This window comes from Jaculus jaculus, chromosome 10, assembly GCF_020740685.1.
Source record: "Jaculus jaculus isolate mJacJac1 chromosome 10, mJacJac1.mat.Y.cur, whole genome shotgun sequence".
In the NCBI taxonomy this organism is placed as follows: Eukaryota; Metazoa; Chordata; class Mammalia; order Rodentia; family Dipodidae; genus Jaculus; species Jaculus jaculus.
This window is the reverse complement of record NC_059111.1, coordinates 105,715,016-105,726,823: the sequence shown is the minus strand read 5'-3', so window position 1 is coordinate 105,726,823 and position 11,808 is coordinate 105,715,016. Positions and strand designations below refer to the sequence as shown.

Below are 11,808 nucleotides of genomic sequence, written 5' to 3'. Positions count from 1 at the left end.
TCTCTCTTGGCCTCTTGTGACTCTTTCTGCTTTGTTTTCAGCATGGTTATGTAACATCTCATTATGCGAATCAACATCTTTCACAACGACTGTCGACTAAAAATTTCAGTACGGCAGGACCCCCAATTGAGATCTACATTTTTTTATCTTAACAGTAACTGTGGCATAGTGCTAAAAACTCCATAAATGATCATTGATATAACATGATTTACAAAACCATGTAAACAGTATAACAAAGAAAATCAGAGAAATATAAAAAGTAAAAAAGACCACTTAGTAGAAAATTTAGCATGCATGCATGCACATGGTAAATGTAATACTAGAAAACACTATATCTTGGCTCCCTTGAAGCCATTCCACTGTAGCTAAAAATCTATTGCCACTGGGAATATTCCCACTGAGTCACCCAAGGACTGACTGTTCAACAGTGCTGAGCACAGTTAGTTAAACCAACTATAAGATTGAACAAAGAAAATGGCAATATCATAAGAATATCAAATTTCTCAAATAAAGAAAAAATAAGACCATTATCCCAGCAGACAGAAAGGAGCTAAATAAATTGCAACTTACCAAATGATTAAATAATGTAATCCACTGTTGAGAACTTGGCTGTGAATACATTCTCCATGTCCAGGCATACATAACACAATTTACTATATGCTAAATTTGACTTACTTCCTAGAAAGAAAAGTGAGATGAAATTTCATGATCTCCAGAAGGCAAATTTAATATACATGCAAGCAGTATAAATCTTATTTATGAATACTATTTTGTAAAATTTGCTTTATATAACATATGTTATTAGGTATATTATGTTTACCAATATTATTTAATCATTATATATGCAATATACATTTTCCAATGTAATCAATGGAAACAAGTTCATCAATTATAATATCCTTTGGGATCCACTTATGCTTTTTTATGTTTTATTTTTATTTATTAGAAAATGAGAAAAAGATGGAGAGAGAGAGAGAGAGAGAGAGAATGGGTATGCCCAGGCCTCTAAGCCACTCCAAACTAACTCCAGATGTATGTTCCACATTGTGCATCTGGCTTATATGGGTCCTGGGAAATTGAACTTGTGCCCTTTGGCTTTGCATACAATCACTTTAAGCCCTAAGCCATCTCTCCAGGCCTGACTTGAGCTTGGATGAACCCTCTCTATAATACTAGGAATCGGTGTGGTCACTTGGCCACATTGGATCACAGTTTCCATTTGTGTTTCTCTTGCACGTACCATTCCTTATTGACTTTCTACCACTTCTTGTCAAGTATTATTCAAAAAAGAACAAATGAAGTATTGGTCATGGCAGCACATACTTTAATCCCAGCACTTGGGAGCCCGATCACTGTGAGTATGAGGCCACCCTGAGACTACATAGTGAGTCTAGAGTGAAACCCTTCCTCAAACAAACAAACAAGAAGCACAATGAATGCAGCATTTTTTATTTTACTTTACCATCCCATTGCACAGCTTTATTTTAAATAAAGTATTTGATTCGTTTATTCCCAATCTAATGACAAACATTGCATATAACATTTTGGGGGAATTTTTTATGGGAACAATGGAGAACAAGGAGTGGATGGTAATCAAAAACACTCAAGGTGAAAATGTAGCCCTTTTATTATTCAGAATGTAAAACCCTGACACAGATCTGCAGGGTGGGAATTTGGAAGATTACTGGTTGCCAAGAGGAAGTTTCTCAATACATTTATATAACTGACAGGGAGTAAATCCCATCCTGTTGATTTGCACAAAAATGACTTTACCAATTAGATTATAGGATCATTCTTTTCCATAAATATCATGAATTAAAAATGCCCCCATTATTTTGACCCAAATATATTTCAAACAAAGATTAGGATTCAAATATATATTGAAATGTGTATATTACATTGGCATGAACACATTGGGAATAATTCTATTTTAATTTGCCTCCTTGTAATAGTTAATCTCAGTTGTCAACAAACACCACCTAGGAGACAAGTCTTTGGCAACAGCTTGAGAGAGTTTCTAGATTAAGTTAATTGAGGTGGGAAGGCCCACCCTAACATGGCACAGCAATATTCCATGGGCCCACCAGAATGAACAGAGCCAGCTGAACAAGAGCATTTATTTCCTTCCCCTCTGTGAATACAGATGCAATGTGACCAGCTGCCTCATGCTCCGGCCACCATGACTTCCCCACCATGGTGGATGTACCTCAGACTGTGAGCCGGTTTCTTCTGTTAGGTGTTGTGTAAAGATTCATTACTTACTCATAAAGGTCAGTTTTGTTCTCAGTGCCTAAGACTTACAAATGAAAGGTTTATAACATCTTTTAAAAGACAACCAATTATCCCCTTTATCTCAGCTTTGGCCAAGACACAATTTGCTTAATTTAATACACTAAGTAGTTACTGGATGGTATTAGTAACTTCACGTTGCTGTGAAAAACGACTAGGCTAAAGAAGTTGAGGAAGGAAAGACTTATTGTGGCAATCAGTTACAATTTTCACAGTGAACAGTAATAGGTGATAAAAAATAAATGTCTGTCAAAGCTCTGGGAATGCTGACATCATGGAATTGGTCAATGTGAAGCAGTGAATTAGTTTTCCTACTTATTTTTCTGTCTGCATCCAAATGGCAGAATATGTGTGTCCCTGGATGTTTCCCTCCATAAGTATGGCAAACTGAATTTCCCACTTCATATGAATATGTTTCTCCAAACAGTTTATACATGTCTTTTTTGAGGAGGGCTTAATTGTATGTAGGAAATTTGTACAGTGCCTCAAATAAAGGTAGATTTTTAACAACTGGTCTTCCGATATTTAAAATCCCTGACAAGCTGATTTTAGACACCTGTAATCCTAACTGCTTGAACACTGGTTCAGGGATAACTCCATTCACTTCAAACAACTCCAACATTGATTTTGAAATAAACGGTTCCCTATGGGATGCAGAGGTTTTACAGTGACCCAGTGTGAAGTAATAAAGCTGAACTTTTAGGAATTTGTTTTGTAACCTTGAGGTGCCTTAGACATACACGCTTGTAACCCTGGTTGATGGACCTTGTTGACACTGGAACACTCAATTTATTTTATCGCTTTTTTCTTGTGGAGACCAAGCACACGGGCCTTGGGAAACAAGTTTATTTGACTTACTTGAATCATATTGTGCCTTAAATTTATAGACCAACAAATAAACCAATTTTTAATCAATTGTGTTGTAACTTTATAAAATTCCCCTATGATTCAATGGCTCTTGATATTTAAGAACATTAACATATTAAGCAATTATCAAGAACATTGTTAGCATGAAATATATTAAGGAAAATGTAAGCATGGACTCTCTACAAATATTCATTAAAATCTTCATATGATGGGTGTGTGTGTGTGTGTGTGTGTGGTGTGCTTGTATGTTTTTCTTTGCCTGTTTGGACACACATTTGTGTACAAATGAATGTACATGTATGTGCATGCATTTCTGGATGCCAAAGGTCAAAGGAGGGTATCTTCATATTATTATTTTTTTGGAGCTTATCTTTGTCAATGAACTGGAATCTCGCATATTTGGATAAAGTAGCTAGCTAGAAAACCCAGGGATCCCATTTCCAACACTTCCACACTGGGATGATAGGAATCTGTTACTAAACCTGGATTTTATGTGAATTCTGATGATCCAAGCTCATGTTATGATTTTGCCACATGTCCTTTAATGACTGAGCCTTCTTCCAAGCCTATCTCAAGATATTCTTTAGTTATTTTTCTTTCTTTCAAAATTTTATTTATTTACTTGAGACAGAGAAAGAGGCATATATGAGAGAGAGAGAGAGAGAGAGAGAGAGAGAGAGAATAGGCACACCAGGGCCTGCAGCCGCTGCAATCGAATTCCAGACACATATCACATGTGCTACCTGTGCATCTGGCTTACATGGGTACTGGGGACTAGAACCTGAGTCCTTAGGGTTCACAGACAAGCACCTTAAATGCTAAGCCATCTCTCCAGCCCCTCAAGGTATTCTATATATTAAGTCATTTTCACAATATTTGTGTCATAATAAAGATAACAATGAAATGATAAACTATGGGGCATAATGAACACTAAAACACTACCCTACTGTTTGAAAGAAGTCATTTAGTAGTGGTACATTAATGAACAATATTAAATTAGTAATGTAAACATAAAAATCCAAATGAACTCCAGATGCATGTGCCACCATGTGTTTCTGGCTTACATGGGTACTGGAATCAAACCTGGGTCAATTGGTTTTGTAGGCAAGAGCTTGAACTATTAATCTATCTCTCCAGCCCAGAAAACCTAATACAATAAGATATTTTTAGCCGGGCCTGGTGGTGCATGCCTGTAATCCCAGCACTCAGGAAGCAGAGGTAGTAGAATCACAAGTTCAAGGCCACCCTGAAGCTACATAGTGAATTCCAGATTAGCCAGAGCGAGAGTGATACCCTACCTCAAAAAACAAATACAAAAACAAAAAAAAAAGATAATTTATCACAATGTAAAACTGAATAATTAAATATAACAAGATAATGGTCCTCCTACCTATTATTCAACAGTGTTGAACTAGAGGGTCTAACCACTATATAAAAAAAAAAAAAAACTATAAAACAACAAAAAAAACCAAACAATATAACAACAGAAAAGTTGCTCTACTATAAAGGAAAAAGGGAAACCAGCTTTTTTTTTTTTAGTTATTAAATATTCTCAGTAAGTTTCTTGAACTCCTAAATTTAGCAAACTTCAGGATACAAGCTGGCTATACAAAAATTACTTGCATTTATCTATACTAGCAATTAAAATGTATGGTTTTTTTAATTTCTGATTTAGGTTCTCACTCTTGGTTCTCACATCTGGCACCCATTTTGTAGCCCCACATGGCTTTGAACTACAGTGATTCTCCCACTTTAGCCTCCCAAATGCTGGGATTAAAGGTGTATGCCACCACACCCAGCCACACCTTTGGGTTTTTAAGAAAGCTACGAAAGCAATGCAATGGAGAAAGGATAACTTTCTTCAAAATAGAGCTCGGACAATTAGGTGCATATATGCAGTAAAATTAACTTTGATCCATAAAAATAAAAAAGCTCTGGACAAACCTGTGAAAATAAAGAAATAAATAAATAGGGCATATAGTGGTGTAGTTTAAATTTATAGGGGCTGGAGAGATGGCTTAGAAGTTAAGGCACTTGACTGTGAAGCAAAAGAAACTGGGGTAAATTCTTTAGTACCCACAAAAGCACAAAGTGGCACATGTATAAGTAGCTAGAGACTTGAGCATGCCCATTTTCTCTCTCTCACTTTTTCTGTCGCTCTGTCATTTACCTCTGATTGTAAAAAAATAATACTTTAAAAAACAAGAGAATTAAACCTATAAAGCCAATCATTTATAAAAAAAAAATATATACATTTAAAGGCACAACTTCTTACAGAATAAAAACTAAATAACAACAAAGGTTGTCACTAATCAGAATGATAAAATTGTTTAAAATGTATGTAATTATTTTCAATATACTGTCATAAGAAACAAACAGACACAAACACTATGAGAAATTTTCAAATTCACTGCCATCAGAAGATATTCCAACACGAATTCTCTTTTATTTTAATTTAATTTAATTTTTTTTAATTTTTAATTTTTAATTAATTAGTTTTGTATTCAGCAAATACAGTCAGTTTGGTACCATTATTAGGTTTATCCATGACCTACCCCCTCCCCTTGGACCCTCCTTGTTGAAGTATATGGGTTATGCTTATTTGCAAAGTATGTATAATTACTGAATGTGTATAGGATTTAAATATCACAATTTAGTTTTTTTTTTTTTTATTTTTTTCTGTGCAGGAGAATCACTCCTCACACTTTCCCCATGCTATTGAAGTGTTCTACTACTAAGCTGCATCCTCAGATAAGAGGCTTCCTTTAAAACATACATAAATACCTAACCTCACCTTCTGTAGAAGAGATTCATGCCAATAGTTGTACTGATTGACAGGCCATGCTTTCCTGTTGGTTGAAAAAACACAGAATTGGTTTGCAAATATGTTTCCTATTGTATCTGGACAAGCTTGAACTGCACTTACCCAGTGCCCACAGGCTCTACATTCAAATTTAAAATGTCTTTTTGAATTTGACTTAATTAACATAATGTAAACATGTCTACTTCTGTGGTTTTTGTCCAAGTGATCTGACTTCCTTATTTTACATAGCTGAATAAGACGCCATTCTTTCCATATGCTACAATATTTAATCTGCTTTTCTGTTGGCGGGAATCTATCTAGCTCCATACAGGGGGCATTGTGGATATACAAACAGGGATATACAAGTGTCTTTGTGGTATTAGATTTGTCTACAGGTATAACACATGGTACTGTAGTGAACCAAACGATGGTGCTTTGTTAAATTTTTAAAAGCCTCCACACTGAATTTCACAGTGGTCTTTAATATTTTTCAAACACATAGTCAATGTGTGAATGTTCATATTGTCATTTCATTACTTGAGAAACTTTCTGCCTGGGTGAGACAGATGCTATTTAAGCTTAAATGTATACTCCCATACTGGATAAGGATGCTGAACATTTTTAATGTTTTTTTTTAACATTTTTATTTATTTATTAGAGACAGATAAATGGAGAGATAGAGAGGAAGGTGGGAGGAAGAGAGAGAGAGAGAGAGAGAGAGAGAGAATGGGTGCAGCAGGGCCTCCAGCTACTGCAAATAGACTCCAGATGGATGCACCCCTTTATGCATCTGGCCTATGTAGGTCCTGGGGAGTTGAACCTGGATCCTTAGTTTTTGTAGGCAAGCACCTTAACCACTAAGCCATTTCTCCAAACCTGTCCTTTTATTGATTGAATTGTTGTTTAGGTATTTAACTTTTTCAGTTCTTTATGGAATCAGGGTAACAACCCCATGTGAAGCATATAAATGGTAAACATTTTCTCCCATTTTGCCCCATTTACTTGAAATAGTATTTTCCATCCTTTCATTTTAACATAGTGTTGCCTTTTATGGAAAGGTGAGTTTCTTGGAGGAGCAAGCAGAAGGATCCTGCCTTTTAATCTAATCTGAGAGCCTGTGTCTTTTGTTTGGGACATTGAGGCCATTGATAATGAGAGTTATTATTGAAAGGTATGTATTTATTCTCACCAATCTTCTTGTGTTGTAGTGTTTCTTGTTTTTCTTTTTCTTTTTCTTTACTCTCTTGGATTAACTATTATATGAGCATGGTTTATTTTTTCCAGTATTTTCATGTGTATTCTCTATTTTCTCTTCAGTGTGAAGGATCCCTTCATGTATTTTCTATAGAGCTGGCTTCGAGGTCATATATACTTTAGCCTGTTTTTGTTGTGGAATGTCTTTATTTCTTTGTCAGGTTAAATGGATACCTTTGCTAAATAATCTTGGTTAACAGTTGTTATCGTTTAGAACATGGAGTACATCATTTCAAACCCTTTTGGAATTGAAAATTTGTGTTGAGTAATCTGTTTTTATCCTGATGTGCTTGCCTTTTTAGTGACAAGATGTTTCTCTATAACTGCTTTCAGTATATTTTCTTTGGTTTGTGTGTTTGTTTAGTAGTTTAATTATATGGCAAAGAGACTTCTTGTGTATGTATGACATCTCTTTCCCATGTGTGGAACCTTTTCTTGTATGATTTTGGTAAAAACACCTACTATGCCTTTAGAGGGAAATTCTTTTCCTTCTACTATATCCTGAATTCTTATGTTTGATCTCTTCATAGTGTCCTGAATGTCTTCAAATTCCCATTCATACCTCCCTATTAGAGTTTCTTTCTCTAGTTTGGATTGTATTAGACCTGTCAATTGGTCTTCTAGAATAGATATTCTGTTCTCTCCTGCATCAATTTTATTGGTCAGATTTTCTACAGAGATTTTTATTTGACTTACTGTTTTTTTTTCATTTCTAATATTTCTGATTGATATTTCTTCATTATTTATATTTTCTTACTCATGTCTTCTATTAACCTCCTTATTTCATTAGGTTGGTTTCCTATGTTCTCCTTCAGGAATTTGTTTCCTTCTTTGATTCCTTTCATTTCTTTGAACATAGTTATAATCATTCTTTGTCAGGCATTTCATCTAAATAAGTATCAATAGAGATCATCTGATGGATTTTTAAGTTTTGGTTGAATTATTTGGTTGTCTTGACTTTTGTGTTTCTTGTATTATAATGTAGAAATTTTTGCATCTTGGGTTAATTTGGTGCTAGGGTTTTCTAATTATCTGCAGTATTCTTAGACATGTAAGTCTGACATTATATATCTTCAGGGTAGGAGTTTAAGGTACAAGATGTGGCACTTATATTATTTCCAATGTAACAGCAGAAGCGTACCTAGGTTTTGGATTTCCTGTTATGAAAGTATTTGTGTAGGAGAATGGTACAGAATACAGGCAAATTCTAAAATTTAACTTCACAATATAAGGATTCAGTCAAATCCAGTACAGAGTATATATGTAAGAATGAGTATTAAAATAGATAATATAATATACTCTGGTTTCTCTTCAAATCAAATAAATCTTTCGTCTTTTACTAAAGATTTCCGTGGAGAGGAACAAAAAAATAAATAAAATAAAATACATAATATAACAAAATTAAATCCCCTAAGTGTGTCTGCTGCTATGCACCCTTAATCCTATAAACTAGGAGGCTGAGATTACTGGTCTGTAAAGGGTTCCAGGTCAGCCTTGGTGGGGGAGGGGGCAAGTGAGACCCTACCCTCAATCATGACAGAAGAAGACAAAGGCCCTATACATCAGGAACCTACAAAGGATGATCCCAAATTACAGCATATGTAAGAATAGCAAAGCCAACCATTGAGCAAATATAACACATAACCAACCCTGACTTGGAAGGTGTGATTAGCACTTCCAGTGCAGGCTTATGTGCACCTGGCTTTAGGGCAGGTGCTGATCCGATGTAAGTAGGCCCTGTTATATTTTGGGAAGGCTTTGGTCTCACCTGTGCTTTGTGCCACTTGTGTCCCTCTTTACTGCATTGTAGGGTTGGCTAGTCTGGCTGGGGTCTGTGGTTCTGACTGACTGTGCTTGGTGCCGAGCAGCTCCTCTTTCTTCCCCAGGTCTCCAGGGAATGCTGGCACTGGCAGTTGGAGGAAGAGGCTGCTGAGGGTGCCTGTGGAGGGTGTACTTGAGCTGCGTAGCTGGCCCCCTTGATACTCTTTCTCATGAGCTTCTCAGCTGGTCTCTGTTGTCCTCTCCTTCAGGTTTCTTGGCTTTGCCAGGAGGCTGGTGTGAGTGGAAAATCCCTTCACCTGCTTTCTGCTGCGGCCCAGGCAGAGCAGGGCAGCTGTGCAGACCAGTAGTTGCTGATTCTGGCTGGTTGACTGCTCTCTAGAAGCTCCAAGTCTCTCTTGCTTCTCTGCTGAAGTGGATAATTCCTTATGCATTTCCAGTTTTCAGTAGAAGACTGTATTTTGCTGTTTTTCTTCTCATCCCTCCACCCCCACCAGCTGCTATGGCATGACTATGACACTCTCATCTTACCTGGACATCTCTCCCATCCTGGCTGACTTATTGCTGATGGTTTCCATTGATGTTCAGAAGCCTTCTGGTTTCTTATCCATATTTTTCAGTCCTCATTACTCTCATGCCCTGAGCTGCTGGATTCCCATTCAGAAAGCCCTTCCTTATGCTTTAACTTGACAGTTTTTCTCTGTGTTTTCCTCCAGCAGTTAAATGAAACCAGCCTTACATTAAAATTGACTGTCGATTTTGAAGTAGGTTTTAAAATTCATGCAAGATAGAGTTTCATTCTTCTACATGTTGACTTCAAAATTTCCCATTTCTGCTTTGTTTAGCCTTTAAAACTTTATGAGAATTTTTATAATAGTTTCTAAGTTCATGATCATGACAGTGTTATATTTTGGTCATGATATCCATGTTTCTGGGTTGTCGTCCAATGTTGAGTTGAAAATGATGGTCATTAAGGTGGTACTTTCTTGGTAACTAATGTGTGCGTCTCACTTTACTGTTTGATACCTGAAAGAGTATATGACATAACATATCAGCTATGTGCCTAAAGAAAGCAAACATCTATGACTCACATCAAGGTTTGACAGGTTTTCACATTCCCTGCCATGTGTTTATCATATTTCAGCATCTACTAATAAATAGACCAGTTAATTCTGTGCTCATTTCCTCTTGATCATTCACTGAGGCCTGATATTCACATAAAATTTTTCCTTCTTCAAAATGTTACTGATGCAATTAGTGTTCTAAGCTAAGAGCATACTGTAACCCCCACAAGTTATTTTGATTGATATTAAACATATGTTCGTCTGAGATGAATGCTGAGGTCTTCTGAATATGGTAATTATGTCAGAGTAAAGAGACTTTAATCTGTGCCTATGAATAGCACAGAAACTTTCCAAGGGAAAATATTTCATAGTTGTTTTATATTTTCATTACCGTGATTTCCTGTTTTGCCAGAAAGAGATTTTACCATGTTTCATTCATCTCATGGAAGTGAATCTACCAGAAAATGTCAAATCCAAATTATGGTGTACTCTCACGAACCGTCTATATTTAAAATAGTTGGTAGAAATTTATCTGCAATCTATTCTTTCATTATATTGTCACGCATGACCATCATTCATATTCAAATGTATGGATTTGTGATAGCTATAAATTAGGAAGCTTCAAAACAGTTTTGAATTTATGACACATGCTGGGAAAACATACTAAAGTTATTTAACCCAAGTTTGGGTGCTTATAGAACTTTTCCTAAATTTACATTCCCCAAATTAATTGCATGACTTTTTTTTTTTTATCAAAATATACGCTGAAGTGTTTGAGAACATGCCAACATAAAATAATTCAAAGATACATGGAGAAGAGAAAGTAGATACAACTGGGCAGGAGAGATGGTTCAGAGGTTAAAGGCACTTGCTTGCAAAGCCTGCTTGCCTGCATTCAGTTCCCTAATACCCACGTGAAGCACAAAGCACAGTGACCAGCTCTGGTACATCTATATTCTCTCTCATAATTAAAAGCATTTTAAAAAGCAGATGCAACAAATGCACAGTCAACAAGATAATAGTCATGTTGTCTTTTATCCAGGGAAATCTAGCAATGGTAGCTTAATCCATATACTACAATGTTATTTGAACAGTCAACATTAGAGGCAGGAAGAAAACATAAATATTATCTTGAATTATCCCATTTTTTAATGGAATGTATTTGATAAATGATTCCCTTTAAAATGTGAAATTGTATTTACTCAGTGCTCCAGTCAAAATAAGTGTTGTTCTCAAGCCTAGAGTCAGTGAAGCTTCGGGGAAACAAACAAAGCCATGCATGCTTCATAAATTATGGGCAAAATGGTTGGGTATGAGGCAGCATATCTGATTCTGGAATGATTCGTGGAGGTATTACAAAGCAGCCAAGGAAACAAAAGCTGTCAAAAGTGTTCAGTTTGATTTTCATTGCTTAGGTTATCCTTTTTCGATAAGCAAACAGAGAACAATAAAAAATTATTTGACATTTCTTCTAGCCAAACTAAGCATGACAAGGAACTTGTAAAAATGAATATGAGAGCATAATAAGACATCTAAAGGTAGGCTCAGTTACATTCATCATTTAAAAGGACTAAAATTAAAACCAACTTATAAGGACCTGGTATGACCCAAGTTGTATGTGGAATTATATTTCAATATCTATTAAAACCACCCTCAGGGCAGAAAGATTGTTACAGTGACAAGTTGGGGCATTTTGCACAGAGACATTGCCTACCCCCATAATTCATGACCCACAGTCCCCATGGGGTTGAC

General features: G+C 36.0%; 1 pseudogene; it reads left to right on the top strand.

Moving 5' to 3' along the window:
- The first annotated feature begins 8,509 nt into the window (after positions 1 to 8,509).
- LOC123464147 lies at positions 8,510 to 8,600 on the top strand (annotated as a pseudogene).
- The last annotated feature ends 3,208 nt before the right edge of the window (positions 8,601 to 11,808 follow it).